This window comes from Myotis davidii, unplaced genomic scaffold, assembly GCF_000327345.1.
Source record: "Myotis davidii unplaced genomic scaffold, ASM32734v1 scaffold655, whole genome shotgun sequence".
In the NCBI taxonomy this organism is placed as follows: Eukaryota; Metazoa; Chordata; class Mammalia; order Chiroptera; family Vespertilionidae; genus Myotis; species Myotis davidii.
This window is the reverse complement of record NW_006287547.1, coordinates 2,147,041-2,167,902: the sequence shown is the minus strand read 5'-3', so window position 1 is coordinate 2,167,902 and position 20,862 is coordinate 2,147,041. Positions and strand designations below refer to the sequence as shown.

The following is a 20,862-nucleotide window of genomic DNA, read 5'->3' as shown; positions in this document are numbered from 1 at the left end:
ATTATTTATCAATAATTCACACATCCTATCCTCTGTCTTTTCCTGGTGTTAATATTTTTTTCTATTGAACATCTCTGTGTGTCATTCCCAGAAAACCTTCATCACTTTTGTATAGTCTAGAAAGAACAAAAGCAGTCTAGGATAGACAAATGTATTGCTATCAGTAGACTCAATTTATATATATGTTGCAAATGGGGATGGGGCAGCAAAGGAAGCTATAGGCTCTTAAGAGTGTTAACCTGTGTGGACCCTACTCCTTTCTTCTTGCCTCGATTTTGAAGTTCAGCCCCTGGCTGTGGGCCCAGATGCTTAGAATTAACGTCTTTGACCTCCTGTCTCCTCCATCTCCTCATGCTAGTTTCTTTAACCAAGAACTTCCCTTTGTTAGTTTTTAGAAAAAGTGACAAACTTCCAGTTCTTCATCCTAGCTAGTTAACAGTTGAGTACAGGCATGTCTTGGAGATACTGCGGGTTCAGTTCCAGACCACTATAGTGAAGCAAATGAATTGTTTGGTTATCCAGTGCATATAAAAGTTATATTTACTCCATACTGTAGTTTATTAAGTGTGCAGTAGCATTATGTCTAAGAAATCAATGTACATGCCTTAGTTAAAAAAAGACTTTATTGCTAAAAAAATACTAGCAATCATCCGAGCTTTCAGTGAGTCATAATCTTTTCCTGGTGGAGGGTCTTGCCTTGATGTTAAGGGTTGCTGACTATCAGGATGGTGGCTGCTGAAGGCTGGGGTGGCTGTGGCAATTACTTAAGACAACAATGATGTTTGCCACATCAATGGACTCTTCCTTTCATGAACGGTGTCTCTGTAGCATGAGATGCTGTTTGACAGCATTTTACCCACAGAACTTCTTTCAAAATTGGAGTCAGTCCTCTCCGACCCTGCCACTGTTGAATCAACCTAGTTTATGTAATATGCTAAAGCCTTTTCTGTCATTTCAACAACCTTCACAGCATCTTTACCAGGAGTAGATCCTATCTCAGGAAACCACTTTGTTTGCTCATCCATAAGAAGCAATTTCTCATCTCTTAAAGTTATGAGATTAAGCAATTTAGTTACATCTTTAGGCTCTACTTCTAATTCTAGTTCTCTTGCTATTTCTTCCACCTCTTCAGTTCCTCCACTGGCAACTCGAAACCCTTCAAAATCATCCGTGAGGTGAGGGTTGGAATCAACTTCTTCCAAGCTCCTGTTAATTATATTTTGACCTCTCCCCATGAATCACTAATGTTTTTAATGGCATCTAGAATGGTGAATTCTTTTACGGTTTTCAATTTACTTTGCCCAGATCCATCAGAGGAATCTCTATCTATGGCAGCTATTGCCTTTGAAATGTATTTCTTCATTATAAGGCTTGAAAGTCAAAATTACTCCTTGATCCATGTGCTGCAGAATGGGTGCTGTGTTAACAGGCATGAAAACAATATTAATCTCATTGTACATCTTCATTAGAACTCTTTGGTGACCAGGTGCATGGTGAACGAGCAAAACTATTTTGAATCTTTTTTCTGGGTGGTAGGTCTCAACAGTGGGCTTAACCTATGCAGTAAACCATGTAATAGATGTACTATCATTCAGGCTTTGTTCCAGTTAAGGAGCACAGCCAGAGTAGATTTAGCATAATTTTTAAGGGCCCTATGCCTTTCAAAATGAGCCTTGGCTTCAGCTTAAAGTCACCAGCTGCATTAGCCCCTAGCAAGAGAGTTAGCCTGTCCTTTGAAGCTTTGAAGCCAGCATTGACTTCTCCTCTTTAGCTATGAAAGTCCTAGATGGCATCATCTTCCAATATGTCTTCTTTGGGGTCTACATTGAAAATCCATTGTTCGTTAATTATATTAGCTAGATCTTCTGGATAATTTGCTGCACCTTCACTTGCTGCTTCACCTCGCACTTTTATGTTATGGAGATGGCTTTTTCCCTGAACCGCATGAACTGATCTCTGCTAGCTTCCAACTTTTCTTCTGCAGCTTCTTCACCTCTCTCAGCCTTCAGAGAATTAAAGAGTTAGGGCTTTCTCTGGGTTAGGCTTTGGATTAAGGGAATGTTGTGGCTGGTTTGATCTTCTATCCAGACCACTAAGACTTTCTCCATATCAGCAATAAGGCTGTTTCACTTTCTTATCATTCATATGTTCACTGGAGTAGCACTTTTAATTGCCTTCAAGAACTTTTAAAATTTTATTTTCAATTTGGCTAACTGTATGGTGCAAGAGGCCTAATTTTCAGCTTGTCTTGGCTTTTGCGATGCCTTTCTCACTAAGCATAATCATTTCTAGCTTTTGATTGAAGGTAGGAGACATGTGACTCTTTTTTTTTTTACTGAATTCTTAGAGGCCACTGTAGGGTTATTTATTGACCTAATTTCAATATTGCTGTGCGTCGGGTAATAAGGAGTCCTGAGGAGAGGCAGAGAAACTGGAACAGCAGGGTGGTGGAGCAATCAGAACACGCAACGTTTATTAATTTAGTTTGCCCTCTTATATGGGCATAACTCGTAGCATCCCCCCAAAATGATAGTAGTAGTATCAAAGGTCACTAGTCACCATAACAAATATAATAAGGATGCAAAGTTTGAAATATTGTGAGAATTACCAAAATGTGACATGGAGATACAAAATAAGCAAATGCAGTTGAAAAGAATGGCGCCAATAAACTTGCTGAGTGTAGGGTTGTCACAAACCTTTAGTTTGTAAAAAATGTAATATCTGCGAAGTTAAATAAAGCAAAGTGCAATAGAACAAGGTATGCCTATAGACCTGTGCAAGCTGTTTCTGATTCATTACACCAGGCACTTGGACTCTAAGTGGACATAGTCTTCACTAGACATAGACTCTCTTCCAGATTTTTCTTCTCTGGTCTGTTGAAGGTGATGTTACTATGAAGAATTATTAAAAATACCTAGATGATTTGAGGAATGTCAAATTTTAATCCACAGAAAGTGAGAAAATTTATTCCAAAGTTCACTTTCATCTGTCAGTGAAATGTTAATGTATGAAAGCTATTCAAAACTTTGTCCAAGTCCTGCGGTGTGTGGTAGACATTGCCTGCAACTAAGATTTCTTCAGTATTTTAGAAAAGCAATCACAAGTTTTCTGCCTGGTCCAGATGCTAATATATAACCTAGCTGTCATGCCAGTACCCCTGGGCCTGGCTCTTCTGAAGGTGCTGCCTGAATATTGGACAGTTGATAAAAAGAACAGATTGACCAAAGTGATGTGTATGTGTGAGTCAATGAAGATAAATGATCTTTTGTTGTGAAAATAGTATCTAGTTAATATTTCACAACTGAAAATTCCCCTCTCTTCCACACCCACTAGTCAAGCTCCTCTTCTGTTTAATATTGAAAATAAAATAGTTCAGCTCTCTCCAGAGGCCTTGGGACTTCCCCGGTGCCACAGGTTGTGATGTGTCTTTTCTCACCTCTAGACTGGGGAAACCCCATGCCAGGCAAAGGGCCAATTTTAGCCCAGCAGCTCATTAAGGAGATTCAGAATCTAAGGAGCCACAGTGAGACAATTACAGGAAGGAGACAAATATAGGGAAACAATACCTGAAACTGGCAGCAACTCTGACCAAGTTAACTGCTATCTAATATCTTAGAAAGAGGCCTGGGGATTAGTGAATGAGGCAGTGTGGAAATTGGGAGAAGATGTTAGTTCACAAATGTTAGAGGGAATTTCATGGGTAACAATCTTCAGGAGAAAAGGCCATTTATTTTTAAAAACCCCAAGGGATGGTATATGAGCTGTGAGAGAAAATCAGTCTCAAAACCTCATGACTCACCACTTGGGGACTAACTATGGAAGGGGCTCTTGGCAATCATCTGGTTTGTCCTCTGACTCCAGCTGCAGGCCTGTCTCTCAGGGCTCCCTGACCGATGGCCACCAACTTCCATGTGGCCCTCATAGTGCAGGAGTGCCCATTGTTGGCCATACATGGGCGAGACGGCCATCCCTCGACTGAATAGTGCAGTTGGTAAAAGTTCTTCATGAAACTGCCTTCCTCTAATCTGCAGCCAGAGATCTTCCTTTGACATGCAACGTATCTTCTCTGCTTTTCTCAAGGCTCATTCCAAATATTTGAAGACAGTTAACCATCCTATAACTTCCAAGTTTTCTCTTCTGCATGTGAACTAACATATTTCCACTCTCCTCATGTTCTTGTTCCTTTCCTGGACTTACTGACTGTAGAGAGAGCCCTTTCATGAAACCTGGGGCTGGGAATGGAGCATCATCCTCTGGTTAAGACAGATTTAGTCTGTCTTTTTATGGCACAGAATGTGATCGATCTTGATGATGTTCCATGTGAGCTGGAGAAGAATGTGTGTTCTGTGTTGTTGCATGAAGTAGTCTCTAGATGTTTGTTACATCCAGTTGATTGGTGTGTTGTTGAGTTCAATTATGGCCTTCCTGATTTTCTGCCTAATGGATCTGTCCTTTTCCTGATAGAGGGTGTGCAATGTAAAACAACACTAACAGAATTTAGTAACCAGCCTTATTCACTGGATTGTCCTTCAAAAGATTGTCGGCTACCTCAGCCTCCCCATTATTTCCCTTAAACGCCTCTCACCCACCCTAAAACATAAGAAATGTTTAACTGACAAAGATTCACTATGATAGAGGATATTCTAAAGAACTTGCTGAAGGTCCTAAAGGAAATGACAAAAGAGTTCTCCACATGTTTAACCAATAATATCATCCTCAGGATAAACGTATACTTGCCCGAAGTACCTATCTCGCCCCCTTTCTAGGTTGAAAACTTTTGTTCTATATGTTTAAAAACCAGCTTTCCATTCCTCCCTTCATCTCAAACTACAGTCACTGATGGTTCTCTTATTTGGTCCAGAAAACAGCATTGGGTTATTACATTGAGGAACAGGTCTGGTTTCCACTGTCAGCTCTGACCTCAGCCATGGATCTAAAGATGGCACTGAGCAGATTGGACCCAATAGCTCTCTTGGTAACATGTCCCCTCCTGGCTGCATGATTCTAGGTATCTTTAAGAGTCATAGTTGGTCTGAAAAGCTTTTTGATTAAAAAACAGTTTTGAAATGTAAATATGTGAAACAAGTTTTAGGAGTGCACAGAAAACTGTGTTCTAAAGATAGAAATAAAGTGTTTTGCCTCATTCCGTTGGGAGTCCGGGCCTATGTCCTTCTGGTGATAAGTCCTGTTAAGGCTCCATAGGCATGATAAGCTTGGACAAAAACTGCAGTGTATGTTTTCCCCTGCTGAGGTAGAGAGTACTTATTTAGAGCCCTTTTAGGATAGTGTCCTCATGCAAGGAGTAAGCGAGGGGGCATTTTTAAAGCATGCTGAAATGGGCTTCAGAGAAGGCAAACTCATTGATCATCAGGAGAGAGATTTTATCTCTGGGAGCCCTGGCTATTAAGAATGATACATGCCCTGGCCAGCGTGGCTCAGTTGGTTGAGCGTTGTCCTGTGCACCAAAAGGTCACCAGTTAGATTCCCGGTCAGGGCACATTCCCAGGTTGCAGGTTCAATCCCCAGTTGGGGAGGCAACCCATCAATGTTTCTCTCCCTCTTCCTTAACCCTCTCTCTCTAATCAATAGAAACAGAAGCAAAAAGAATGATACATGATTTTCTTTTGCAAGATTTTCTTATATAACAAGCATGTGGCTGGGCATGACAACGTTGTTTATGGAAAAAATGTGTGTGTGTGTATGTTAGTTGACATTTTAGACCTTTAACGACATTATAAATCTCTTCTATAAAAAGATAACTTATGATAAATCATTTAATAGAATAAAATGCTATTTTTCCAATTTATAAAACATCTGTATCTGGATATATTTTTGTGTATCCACAGCATTTTCACCTCTCCATATAATTTGTGCACAGACATATTATATTTTAGTTTATAAGAATAAAAACCCAAAGTCATTGCCATTTTGTTTTTAGGACAAATTTCTTTTTTTCTGTCAAACTATTTCATAGCTCTTTTTTTTTTTTAAAGCTTCTGATGCCCCTCTGCCTGTGGCTACAGGAACAGTGTATGTGGCCCCTCTTACAATTAATGAGACACCCTCACTGTAGGCAGATTGTGGGTGGCTGAGGGGAAATAGAGAATCTTTAACTGGTGAACCAAAGAGCCTCAAAACCTTTTTTCACCACAACTGAGGTTGGCGTTTATGACCACGTGGACTTCAGCATATCTGGTTCCGCTAAGGCTGATGTGGCGGCATGCATGGAACATGATGATAAATCAGCTTGAGTGTATCAAAGGGCTACATAGTGCCCTCCAGGTAACTGGGAGTTGATAGGAGCTAAATGCTGCTGCAGGTGAAATGAGCCTATTAATGAAAATTTAGAACCTGGGACATATGCTAATAAGGATAGTATCATGTCAGAGAGGGTGCTTTGGACTCATAGAAAACAAACTGTAAGTCTTTTACATAAGGAGGGATTTATTATCTCACAAAATGAAAGCCTAGCAGTAAGGCAGTTTCAGTGTTGTTTACTTTAGTGGTTCCACAATGATATCAAGATCCCAAGTTTCTGTTTCGTTATTCTCAACATGTTGGCCTCTTCCTCGGTTTATCTCCTCATGGTTGCAAGATGTCTGCTGATGCTCCAGTCAGCACTTTGAGAGGAAGTTTCTCAATTTGCCTCTTATCACGGAGGAAAACTTTTTATGAGGATCCTTAGCAGACTTCTGCACACAAATCATTGGTCAGAATTATGTTGCACGTTGATTCCTAAAACAATGACGGATTTGAGAAATAGAATTACTGTGATTGGATTAGATGAAGATTCACCCACCAAACATTTGAAGGGGCATCTTCACTGAGTACAGGTCATATGAAGAGGTAATCGAGATCAGGATTCAATTAACAATGAAGAAGTGGGGCAAGGGTTGTAGGGTGGGCAACTAATACTGTCTATTACAAGCACTATATATTTGAATAGCACACCTCCTGTCTCATTTAATAAAATTATTCCATGGCGCTGGAAGAGAAAATTGATTAGTTTTATCCCTTACCACCACTGGAAACAGGAAAGACGTACTCATGCATGAAAAGCAGCAGCCATATTTCTGTTACTCTCTAACAGTCAAAAGAAAGTAAGTTTTTCAAGATAGAAAAGAAAAGCAAGGAAACACTGAAGACACTATTCATTGACTACTCAGCGGCCATTTTCACCTTGTCACTCTTTTCTTCCTTGCCAATGAAACTTGACTTCTTCTGGCAGCATTTTACTGACTCCTGGGGCCAACTCAGGATTATCCAAGCTTATCAAAGTAGTGTCATTAGCAGATACACACATCTCTTGCTGTTAGTGGTAGCCATATGATACCGTCTGGCCAGTAAGTAGAAATCCTCTAGGGGTGAGGCTTCTGGGGAAGCTTTTGTTTTCTTGATAAAAGGGACAAGTGCTAGCGGAGAGCTTACTGGGACCTCCCTTCCCCTATCTTCCTGCCGCTAATGTAAATGGGATGTCATTTGCTATATCCACACTCCGGACAACATGGGAGAGCCATCCTGGGGAGAAAGTTGTCACCTTAGCAAATGGTAGAATAGAAAGATAGGAGATCCTGAGTCACAGGACCAAGCCCGGAACTGCCTACTTTCAAATTTCTGGTTATGTGAGGTAACTTAATGCCCTCGTTGATTAAATGACCGAGTTGGGTATTCTATTACTTGCAACTTAATACATATTGACTGGTACAAAAGCAATGAACAGTATCTCATGTAGGTACTACGGCTATTCCATCACTCTCTTCCCCCAACATTTTTGTTATACTTTGCCTCTGGGTTCAGAGAGCCCGATATACAGCCCTTCAACTCCATTGCACTCAGATTATTCCATTCTTATACACCCTCAACACTGCAGGATCTACTTAATTTCCTACCTCTTTTCTAAACCTACTCATGGTTTCTTTCCCAACTAGATTTGAAATTCCTTCAGGACAGAGACTGGGCCTCTTACTCTTCTGATATCTATTTCTGTGCTTGGTGTAGAAAGGGTTTAGTGATGAGAAGTGAATGAATAATGTGGCTTTTCTTCTTTGTTTCAGCCAGCAGCGAAGAAAGTAAGCAAATGACTTAAGAAGGCACAAACTTACCACCTTCTTGGTCTCTAAGTTGGAAAACAGAGATTATGGAATATATCCTATGGTGACTTCTTCGTGCTATATCACTAATCATCAGAAGTGGGCATTGTTTGAATTTTAGTCACATAGCAATATTTCCATTCTTTATGAACAACTTAGATGCAGGATTGAGTGGCATCCTGTAATGGTTAGCTTGAGACAATGCATTTTAGGGAAGCATCCCCATGTATTTGAGTTGTAGATGGCAAATGTGGAATAAGGGAACTTAATAGCTTAAAGAAGATCTCCAATGGACATGGTGATTTTGGGGGCGGTTGGATTGCTACAACTAAAAAATTCCCTTGCACGAGTTTGTCAGTTTCAGGGGATTTTGGTCATGATTCAGTGAAGTGGAACTTGTAGTTAAATGAGTATCTCATGGTCTTTGTGCATCTTTGCTCATAGCCAGGATGGCACCTTGGGTATGTTAATGTCCATCACCACCTCTGCACATGTTTTTGCTTATAGCACATGCTCTCTCTGGGTCACCTCCTTATCCAAAGCCTCTGCTGCTATTTCTTTCTCCTCAAGCACAAGTGTTTCTTGTGGTCATAAGATATAACTCCAGTACAGTGCTGTATGCTGACGACTGTGGGTTTTCCTTAAGGTAACTGTGGGTGGCCCCTCCATTTATTTTCTTGCTTCCTTTTTGTTTCTGCAAATTCTGCCCTCCACTTTCCCCTGAAGCACATGCTGTTCATGTAATCTGAATGGCCATTTAGAGGAAAGATCAGAAGTTTGTTGTTTCATTACCAGCATAAATCAAAACTTTGTGTTCGCATTGCAATCCGAGTGCGTCCAGGAATAGCTTTGGGATTGCTAAGTGTCTGGAGAGCACTGACTACACAGACATGTTTTGAAGCCGGCTATAATAGTTTCTACAGCTGTTAACAGTTCGCAGAAGAAAGGCAGCATTATATATCAGCGTTTAAAATGTGCATGACTTGCATTGCACAGAAGTCAGATTGGGATAGAATCAGATTTTTTTTTCTGAAACTTGGCCAAGAAAGTCTTCAATAACTAGAGAAATTCTTTTCACTGCTGAAATCAACATGAAGGACATTGTGTTATTATAATTGCTTATAGCTCACCATGAAAGTTGTCTTTGTGTGAGTGGATGTACGGGCTGTACTGTTTTGTTTTTATTTATTCTGCATTCTTTATTCTAATGTCCTTTCCTTTTTCCTGACCAGAAAGATTGTTATTGAGCCCTTCACAAAGCTGAAATAATGCAGTGTGTTAAAAAAAATGTTAACAATTCAAAGAAGTTATAAAAATTTATAAGTTGGCTGAATGCTTGAGAAATTTCTGCATATTTTAATATAAATAGGTAATGCAAATATTTGTTCTTTGCATTGAGAGGTGAGTCTCTGTTTTCCAAAAGGCCCTGCTATTTAAATTAGACTCACTTGATTGTATTGAATTACGGAGTTTCCATTTTGAATAAAGGCAAATATTAAATGCCACAGTTGTTATCAAATATAAAAACTTAGTAAGTTAGGTGTGTTACTGCATCATGGGGTTAAAACATTTCCAGAAATTTGTAGGAATTGCTTCATGATTAGAATTTCCATGACAGTAACTTGCTTGATAATTTTTTTGATATTTCCAAGTTGAGATTTTGTGCACAAAAATAACTATCTGGACCACATATGTACCCTGTTGACTTAATTCAAGGTAGGAAAGGGAGAGAATATATAAGGGGGAATATATAAAAAAAGAAATTGAGTAAAAATTGGAAAAAATAGTGTAAGAGGAACTCTTTCTATTGAGCTATAACTCAATATACACAGATGCCTGGCCAGAGTGGCTCAGTTGGTTGAGCATTTCCCTTGCACCAAAAGTTTGCCAGTTTGCACATAACTAGGTTGCAGTTTTGATTCCCCAGTTGGGGAGTATGTCCCCAGTGGGAGATGTGCAGGAGGCAGCTGATCGATGTTTCTCTCTCATCGATGTTTCTAACTCTCCCTCTCTCCTTCTCTCTCCCTTCCTCTCTCTAAGTATGTCCTCAGATGAGGATTAAAAAAAAAAGAGTCACATTATTAAGGCTTTTACAGTAGGATAAAGATCTAAGGCCTTATCTCTTTCTGAGGTAGAAGGGGAAGCTACCCATGTGGCACCACACAGGACAAAACCCACCTGGTGGAGTTGGTTTCCAGAGGTGGAGATAGTCCAAACATCAAGTCCAAGGCCCAGCATTCTGAACACGGTGGCAGAGGGCTGCTCCTTCCTAAGCCATGTGGGATTCTGGGTCAGCTTGATGATCTGAGAAAACCTTAGCATAGACATTGAGGTTCCCTTTGAAAGTAATGAATTCCCATACTCCACTGTTATCAGCTCCTCATTCACCAGCTAAGATTTTAGCAAATAGTGAAGAAGGTGAGGAGAACAGAGAGACAATAGGAAGGGATGAAGGAAGACTCCTAGGATGAAGGGGGTGCCTACCCCACAAACTTTACATACCACTTCACATTTTATTAAGGCATTGGCCTCTGGCCCCTCACTTCTTCACATTTGTGACGTAGCGCCACAAGTATCATCTCTGAGCTTCTCTGAGGCTTGTGGAAACTAAGGGCCCACCTGGAGGAGTTTACCTTTCCTTGCGGAAAATGATAATGTTTTCCAGGGAGAGCAGACATGGAAATGTGCACTTCCCTAAACTAAGACGTCCTACTCGATTGAGAAATAAGATGAATAGCTGACATTTTTGTTGAGGGCTTATGATGTGCCAAGCACTGCATTGTCTTGTTTAAGAACAGAAATGCCAGTGGGTAGCAGGACCAGCAGAGGAAAATGTAAAAGTAGTTTGATGGAGGATGATCCATAAGCCAGAAGTGAGCTGGAAAAGAAACAGGAAAACTGGACTTGGATCTGGGTTTCTCCAAACACTGAGGACCCTTGGTATATACTTTGTCCTCATTAAAGACTGAGGACAAAAAATAAAATAAGAATAAATACCAGCCTGGAATATACAATTCAGATTTCTCAGCCAGGAAAATGACTCTAGAGCAGCGATTTTCAACCTTTTTTTTCTCATGGCACACCTAAACTAATTTCTAAAATTCTGCAGTACACCAAAAAAAAAAAAAATCTATCTTTTGCCCATCTGACATAAAATAGCTATAATTTCAATTCATTCACACCGGATGACAATTGTTGTGTTGACTGCTGTCATTTTTTTTATTTGACAGTCTGAGGGAAGAGAGGTCAGTCCCCTGATTAGTCAGGTATTTAATGTTTTAAAAATTCTTGTGACACACCAGTTGAAAATCGCTGCCCTAGAGCAGTGGTTTTGGTTTGGTTTTTGCCTTTTCAGAGCTGTAGAAGGAACTCTTAAAAGTTGAGAAATGCTAAGGGCTCTCTCAAGAAATACACACATACACACACACACACACACACACACGCATGCATGCACGCACATGCACACGCACACGCACATGCAAAATGTTGCACACTGTTTCTGGGGTTGGGTTGCCAGATATTTTGGAGCCAGTTTTCTTAGATAATAGGCAATACTTTTAGGTGCAAACAGAAAGGATGGCTGGCAAGAAGTCAGAGAGAGCCTAGCAGGGGTTTCCCAGCTGGAGGAAGAGAAGCAAGCAGCAAATCATGTTTGATCAAGGTGGGAGCTGGTCTGGGAATGACTAGCTATAGGTGTCAGCCTAGGCATGGGGACTGAGATTTAGGGGGATAATGTTCATCTGGAGACTCCCAGACTATTGGGAAAGGAGCAAAGGGCAGGCATGAGGAATCATGTAAGAAGAGAGTAACTGACTCGGGGATAGACGGTGCAGGCCCAGTAATCAAAACTAGAGTTAGAGCTGACTTGAATGGACTCAGGATTACTGGGCAAGATTTTCCTGTCTACAGGATAGTTGGTTTTAGACCCTGTCAGGGGCTAAGCCTTAGGTTGGGCAATGTGGGCCCATCTCTGGGAATCTGAGGGAAGGGGCAGCTGGGCAATGAATCTGTCTAGTTATTACAACTCTGATGCTATTCTTCTTCAAAGCTTGAGTAACTTGGCGGAGGGTGTGCAAGAATTGCCATTTCAAATCTTCTTATCCCATTAATTTTGAGATCAGAGAATGTTCTTTACTTTTTGCACTTTTCTCATCTTGTAGATTTGTCCAGTTATTTGCATTTGCCTTTAACCTGCCACTCCTGTACCAGTTCTGTTCCATTTTTTCACTGGGAGATCCACTGATCTTCCTCAGCAAAAGAAAAGTTGGCACCATTCGTTAGTCCATCAGATATTTTTGGAAATGTACTGGTCTGTAAAATCTAAATATTGGAAATTATTGGAAATTTGTGCACGGGTAGGTTTCCTAGGCCTGGCTGGCTATCAGGGCCATCAGGTTCCCCGTCTCCCCGCCTCCCCCGCTCCCCACCTGGGCATTGCCACCACCTCATGGTTCCCTGCCTCTCCTTCCCTTGCTCCCTCAGCGCCCGCTGCTGCCGCTGGTTGCCCGCCATGTTCAGCGCTGCCCCCTGGTGGTCAGCGCACGTCATAGCGAGTGATCGAACTCCCGGTCTCCTGGTAGAACTCCCAAGGGGACACTTTACACACTAGCCTTTTATATATATCGATAGTGTCCTTGATTGGGTAGAGTAAGTACTCAAAAATATTTACAGTGATATTGAATGAATGGTTAAATGAGACATGAATTGTATCACATAAAACTAAGGTCTGAACTACGTGCTTGCCTCACTTTGCTATCTCTTGAAAGATTAATGTTGAGACAGGCTGAGGTCCCCATATGCATGGTAATTAGAAGATTGAGCCACTCTTGACTCTTCTTCAGCAGAGTAGACAATCTGTCTACTTAAGTGGTGACACTTGATGGCATTTAGTGTATTTAAGTAGTGGTGTTATCTTCAGTGCAGTAGTAATTGTTGTCAACTATTTGTCGGTTGCTGGAATTTTAGAATGTAACAAACATAAAAGCAGAGACCATTTAGCTGATGGGGAAAATAGGGACAGGACAGACTCCCAGTGATTCCCCACTTTGGGGGGGGCTGTTTCACAGAGTGAATCTGTGGCTTAAATCATGGACATTTAACAGCAATTAATTAAATTGATTTAGGAGCTTTAGTAAGTACTAGCTAAAATTTATGATGTGGAATTTGAAAAATCATGAATACAGTGAAGATTAGAGGAAACACGTAATGAAATATGAAGGAGAGTCATACTTCTGGCATGAAGGTCAGGCCGAATATTGTAAGACAGCTTTTGTGCTAGAATTGATGAGAGTTTTCTTCCTCAGATTAGATGAAAGTTGTAAAGGGAGGCTTTTCTCCCATTAGATGGTTATATTTAGCAGATCAGTTGCTCGAATTTACCTACCCTTTGGTCTAGTAGAAAGAAACACAAGGTAACTTGAAGTATAAATTAGAGTAATTTAAAACATAATTATGTGGGCATTGGAATGCCCATGGCAAGTTAGATAGCTGCAGTTCAAAGAAGGAATGAGAATCCAAGAATTGAAGAATTTTTTTGTCAAATAAGAGAGCATCAATAAGTAGGCAAATTTCCTCATCAAACAAAGAATCTTGCCCTGGCAGGGTGGCTCATTAGAGTACTCATCCCATACACCAAAAGGTCTTGGGTTCAATTCCTGGTCAGGGCACATGCTCAGGTTGTGGGTTCGATCCCTGGTCAGGGTGTATATGGGAAGCAACCGATAGATGTTTTTCTCTCTCTTTCTCGCCCCCTCCCCCCCCAATCAATAAGCGTATCCTTAGGTGAGGATTAAGAAAATAATAAAAAACATAAAATATGGATCTCTACATTTCTGAGATAAATAATAATTTAAAAGTGAAAAAATATAGCACTCATAGAGATTGCTAATGCTTTTAAGTGGCTGAGTTGTGTGTATATATGCATGTGTCATAGAGCACAGGGTAGTAAGAGTGGAAGAAATCATGAGAGACAGAGGACAGAGATCATTGGATAGGGGCAATCACCTGACTCATCTCTGCTTCCTCATTAGCACCTTGAATCCTCACCACCTCTCACACTCCTTTCCACTTCTTGATGCCAATACTTTCTGCCCAGCTGAGAACTTAGTTACTTCTCAAATTGGTGAAACATTTTAGTCTTGCTTTCTTCTTAGCAATAGTTAAGGGTGGGGGTCAGGACAGAGGGAAAGAATGAGGTGAAGTTTCAACGTTGGTCTTGGGAAATGACAAAGTTTATGTAAGGTAAATGTGGTATAAATAAATGAGGGATATAAATAAAGTTCTCTAGAAGTTCTGAAGGGGAGTTTACTTTCATGGGCAACCAGGAAAGTCTTCAGAGAGGAGTTGACATTGAAAGAATGGATAGGATTTTGATAGACATAGATGGAAGAACATTCCAGGAAGTGGATAATAGCCCAAGCAAAGGTGTCTGGGAAAAAAATACAGGTCTGTTCCAGGAATGGCATGTAATTCAGAGTAGCTGGAGATAAAGTAAGTACAGTAAGTAGAGGCCAGGTTACGAGAGGCCATAAATGCCAGGTTAATATTTTATTTGATATAGAAATAAACTCCTGACACAACTCACTAAATGTGAATGTTCATCTCCTAAAACTTATGCTTGATAAAGATTGATTTTTCACAACAATCACTTTCTAAATCCCCTAGTGTCTTGAAGGCAAGGGCGTGGCCAGCTTAACCAAAGCATAGGTTGTCTGTGAAGTTCAGGAAATCACAGAGCACTTTGGGATTCTGAAGTGTTTGTGGTGGTGTCTTCTTTCTTTTAAAAAATTAATTCGTCTTTATCATGTGGTTAATTACACGGTAAATGTGGCAGACCGTATTTTTCATAAATGGCAAAATCAAGCTCTCCCATTCTATGCAATCTTATTACCTAGAGACCTTGACTTTCCTCCTGTTAAGAGATGGGCTCTAGCCCTAACCGGTTTGGCTCAGTGGATAGAGCGTTGGCCTGAAGACTAAAGGGTCCCAGGTTCGATTCCGGTCAAGGGCATGTACCTTGGTTGCGGGCACATCCTCAGTGGGGAGTGTGAAGGAGGCAGCTAAATCTATGTTTCTCTCTCATCGATGTTTCTCTCTATCCCTCTCCCTTCCTCTCTGTAAAAAAATCAATAAAATATGTTTAAAAAGAAAACACTTAAAAAAAGAAAAAAAAAAGCGATGGGCTCTATGTCCTCCTCAGGCTGGCCTGTGGTTATGGGGGAAATGGCATTATATAACTTCTGAGGCTGTCACAAAAGGCCATGCAACTTCCTCCTAGTTCTCTTGGGACGTTGGCCTTTGGAGCCCTACACCCCTATACTAGTAGGAAGTCGGGAGTCTCCACGCTGTGAGGAACCCCAGGCCACTTATAGGCCCTCTGGGTGGCAGCTAGCATGAACCACCAGAAATGGGATTAAAAAATGCCTCCATATGATTCTTGGCCCCAGAAGTTGAACTACCTAAGCCCTCAGGTCCTTCTTGCTGAAGACCCAGGTGTCTCAGAGCAGAGAAAATAGTTCCCATTGTGTCCTTTCCAAATTCCTGGCACACAGCCTTAGTGAGTATAATAACACAGTTATTTTATGCAAGTGATGTGTTATGCTGCAGTACTCCTACAGCAGTGCAATGATGACCTTTTCTAGTCCATCTCTCTCTGTTCAGCTGGATTAGAGTTACAGAGGAGGGTAGGAGGGGATTACCATTGTTTAGAAGGCCCTGTTAGGTGATTTACATATATTATCTCCTTTGATCTTCCTAACACTGGGCCAGGAGCTGTGAGGGAGATGAAAAGAGCTCCTTGCCTTTGCAGCAGTGATAACCATTCTGGTGTCAAGGCAGCTGTAAGGCCCGTGGAGAGGTAAAAGCAGCACGGTGTCTGATCCAGTCCTGTGGATCTTCACAGAGGAGAGCGGTCACTTGGGAGTCTTGGGCAAGTAGGTGGCCTCCTGGTGATCCCCTTTCTAACTGGTGAAAGTGGAGAGGACCATATCTCCCAGTTCTCCCAGGCAGGTTGGTTTATGCCTGTTGTCCCAGCGAAATTATTAATGGCATCTCCTTTTAGTCTCACAAGTGTCCCATTTTGGATGATAAATTACATGGTCGCCCTAGGGTGATACTTTCAAATTGAACTTTTTCAAGGGAATGGGGTGAAGCACTATTGAGTAACCATGTGAAATGGCATGAAGACAGTGACTAATGGTCCCAAACAGGTAGGAGAGTGTGTCAATTCAGTGAATAACTTGTCCATTCACTGTACAGCAAGAAATCAAATAGTGATTTTGTTTAACATAAATGAACATTTATTGGGCATAAATGGTGTATCACAATTAAAAAAATCTGAATTGAAAAGGTGAAAAGGATTAAGAAGTAAAAATTGCCAGTTATAAAAATAATCACAGTGCAGCATAGGGAATATAGCAGTAATTTATAATAACTATGTATGGTGCCAGATGGATAGTAGACTTATTGGAGTGACCACTTCGAAAGGTATGTAAATGTTAATCACTATGTTGTACACCTGAAACTAATATATTGTGTGTCAACTTTAATTGAAAAATAAATGTTAAAAAATCTGATTTGATAAAAAGTAATCACAATTGAATTGGTCATCTAAATTGACCTAATCAATTCCTGTCTGGTCAAATGCCAAGAAAAGTATACATCTTCCTTGAGGAAATGAGGGTAAATTGAATCTAGTACAAGGATCAGGATATATTTCTCAAAGTGTAGTCCACAAACTATGGGCATCAGCTTTGCTTTGGGCAAGAGGGGGGATTAAGAATGCAGATTCTGGGTTTCCACCATGGACCTCAAAGTTATTCGCAGAGGTTGGCATATTTAGCAAGTTCCCCAGGTAATTCTGCTGCACCCTGAAGTTTGAGGACATCTGGCTTTAGATGCTTAGAACCAATGAAACCCTAAAGTTCTAGAGAAAGTTCATTATTTGGGGATTGTTGTTTCTTGGTATGTTGATTTAAAATCATGAATACATTTAGAAGTTGGACCAGTGGGCTGACCCCAGGGCAGCGGTAACTTTAGGAATGTGGAAAGGAGATGAAGCTGGTCTTAATTCCAAACTGCTTCTCCACATTATAAACCCGCCTATGAGGATGAGAAAAGGGCTGCATTATTTTATTACAACAAACTGGGATATATTGAAACATCAATCTTTTTCTCGTTATTACCTCTGTCATTGGGACCGATCTCACAGTGGATTTGGTAACACTCTCTAATAATATTTAGGGACTGCCGAAAAAGAGGATCTGTGTTGATCAGACTTTGGTCCATTCTGGCCAATTCTAACAAAGTTGGACAAAATGGTGTCCTGCAAATTCAAGGTGTAGATTGAATATGTCACTTTCCCTGGGTATTTGTGCCTGTGTAAACAGAACTTTGCGTTAGAGTGGAAGAGCCTGGATGTTAGAGCTGAAATGGATTTTGAGTTCATCAGACCCAACCTTCTTCTTGTACAGATAGGTAAACTGAGGCCTAGAGAAAGGACATGGCTGGAATATATCCTAGCTTTGCTGTGTGTTCTTGGACACATCAACTTACTTGTCATATGTCATCTCTGAAATGTGGGATAATAAAACTACTTTTTGTAGTTTTGGGGGAAAGTAAATCAAACAAGAGCTTGCACATGAAGTGCTGAGCACAGCACTTGGCACCAATGTCAATGCTCCTTGCTGGGTGCTATTTATTATTATTATAAAGTAAAGTCACAAGCAAGTTAATGACAGAGCCAGGCCCAGATCTGAACCTCCCGACTCCCTGCATTTTGTGTGGTGTTCACGGAGTTCCAGAGATCTCACATGAGATACCTGTGTGTCTCCACATCATCAAATGCTATTTTAAGACCTTCTTTCAAAAGGGCCCTGGGACAATGAGCTCTGGCTGGCTGCCTCCAGCCGCACAGTCTGTTCTCAGGGGCGTCTGGCTTCTGTGGTCTGTCTGGCCATCTGTCTGTGCCCCATAGGGCCCTGCGCTACTGGTCACCTTGCTGTTCCTAAACTCTACGATGGTGTGAATGGGGAACTGAGGCTAACATCCCTGAGCCACTTTGTAGGGAGTATTCCTCAGTAGTGAGATGGATAACCGGGAGGCTGGGGAACTGTGGGGGTGAAATATGTGGTTTCGAAGGCAGATTGCCTGGTTCCACCAATTATCAGCTGTGGGACTTGGATAAGTTACTTGCCCCTAAAAATATCCATGGTTTCCTCATTTGTAAAATCTGTATCAAGGATGTCTACTTCACAGGGTTGTTATGAAGTTCAGAGAAGAAATTCACACAAAGCAAAGAGCCTGGCCCACCACAAATGGTAGCTGAGTCTGAACTTTCAATGATGCTTCATTCAGAGGCGAGTTAGGGTGTAGAGAATTTCTCCATGGAAGGGACAAAAATCAAAGCAGAGAGTTGCAGTTTGTAATGAGTAATGCAGTAGTATTTTGAATGTCATAGAAAGGTAAGGCTGAAATTGAGAACTGGTTAAACATATTGTGTGACCATTGATGAGGTAAGTCAGAAACTGGCAGTGTCTCTGCAAAGGAAACATTCTAAGTGCCTTCTACATTTTCCTGCTTCATGAGGTCCTCCCTTTCCCCCACATGCCCACTACTCCCTCAGAGTTTATTATATGTGTTTAAGAAATTGGTATAAAAATAAATATACCAGAAATTTCTGTTTCTAAGCCTAGAATGTAGAAACTTTGAAAGAAGTTTTAATTAATAACAAATTACATTGATGGAATTTATAAGCATTTATACTATTCAACTAAATAATAGACGCCTGCTGGCCACAGTAATGAAAGGCAAGTTAAAGATATTTTGCTAGGTTTCAAAATGAAGGAAAAAAATTACCAACTCTCTTTAAAAGAATTTCTACTCCAGGTAAACTAATGTGGGTGATGACTGACATAAGCCTCTGGCTTCATAATCCTTCTGTCATGGTGGATAGCTACTATACTAGTCAGGATAGACCAGGTAATGCCGAGATAACTAACAACTCCAAAATTCTCAGGGGCTTAAACAATAAGATTTATTTCTTCCCTATAGACATGTCCTTATCAGTTTGTCTGGGACTCTGCTCCAAATTGGCCTTCCTGGGGACGTAGGCCAGTGGAGAAGTCTCCGTGGGGCATGTTGCTAGTTGTGGCCCTGAGAAACAGAGTAGTGGATTGAGCCCAGGCTTTTAAAACTCCCATCTGGAAGTGACACACATCACTGCAGCTCAAATGTCACTGGTAGAAGCACGGACACACTCAACTGCAGGGAAGCAGAAAAGTACAGTCCTACTATGCATTTGGCTGGAGAACAGAAATGTTGGGTGAAAAGCACTAATGCTACCACATTTACATGCCTGTCTTATCAGCCATAAACTTCTTAAAGATAAAGACAGTGACCCGTTCCTCTGGGCCTTTCTCCCAACACCAGCCTGCTGTAGAAGGGTGACACATATTAGGTGTCTGGCTGACTGCAGAGCTTAGCATGTAATGGAACAAAATGGGAAATAGGACCAGAAAACTTGGTCTTCTCTTCCCCTACCTGTTTGGCGCATCTCTCCTTCCCTTGTTCTGGGATCCTGACTCTGGAATTGATTATCTGGATGATATTGGACCATCATTCAGTCCCTCTAAACCTTGGTTTGTACAGCTGGAATATTATCACTTCTGAAGACTGAGTCAGATGGCAGGTGTGAGGGCCACCTGTTGCTCTATCTGTGCCCAGTGCTCTCTCTGAAGGCCCTTGTATGTCGGTCACCATCTGTGCTGCCCCACTGAGGCCTGCTGTCCTCAGGCAAGGCCTTACCCCGCACTGTCTCCTCTGATCTTTTCCCTACTTTCTCCCTTGGTTTCCAATCAAGACTTTCCCACCCTATATCCTGTTTCTTCATGACCCAGCTTTCTACTTTCTGTAAATTCATTGATAGATGGGTTAAACAATTTCCCCAACCCTCAACAATTGCTTGACCTAAGGGATAGTTCACCCAAGGTAAGCTACCGGTGGTCACAGATTCACAATATGTCTAAAATGAAAGATGCCTTAGAGATCATCTAGTCTGATGGTTTTCAAACTTTTTTTTTTATTTCAACTGAGTGTTCAGAGCCTTACCTATAGCACATGAAGGGACCAGCTCTGATGGAGAGGAGGTGGGAACTATCTCCAATCCAAAAGCCCTTGAGTACACGCACAGAATTCTACTGAAAGCCTCTGGTTTTACAGAAGAGAAACTGAGGCCCAGACGGAGAGCTGACAGGTAAGCAGGACTGGTGTTGGAGCTGCTGTCACCTGAGTGCTAATCTAGACTGTCTTCTCTGACAAAGCTACCTGGGACAAGAGGGTGGCCAGAGAAGTGGGTGGCCAGAGAAGAAGGGTTATTTCTGATGACTCATGGAATTTGCTCATCTAAGGGCAAAGCAAGTGTGTGGCTGTTTCTCCTTCTAAGACGCTGGGTGACTCTAGCCAGAGATAATAAGATACAGAAACTTTTACCTCTAAGCTACTGGTTTGAATGTAGTACAGGCTGTTAGTTACTCAAGGTCATTATTTTTTGGTGGGTTATCAAAAAAGGCCTATGTGAAATGTGTGGGATTTTTATGAGCTTGTTTTTATTATAGTAACATGTTTAAAGGCCCCTTATGTACAAAGTCCTTTGAAAACTCTAATGGGGCCCCATAATCACCCGCATAATTATGAAGGTCAAATTGTGCTGTACAAACTTGAGAGCTGTTTTTGACTAAATTAGTGGATGAACAGAACAGACCAAAAAAACAAAAAA

At 41.1% G+C, this 20,862-nt stretch overlaps 1 pseudogene; it reads right to left on the bottom strand.

The window, feature by feature from the left end:
• Positions 1-639: 639 nt before the first annotated feature.
• Positions 640-3,968, bottom strand: LOC102767012 (annotated as a pseudogene).
• Between the last annotated feature and the right edge of the window lie 16,894 nt (positions 3,969-20,862).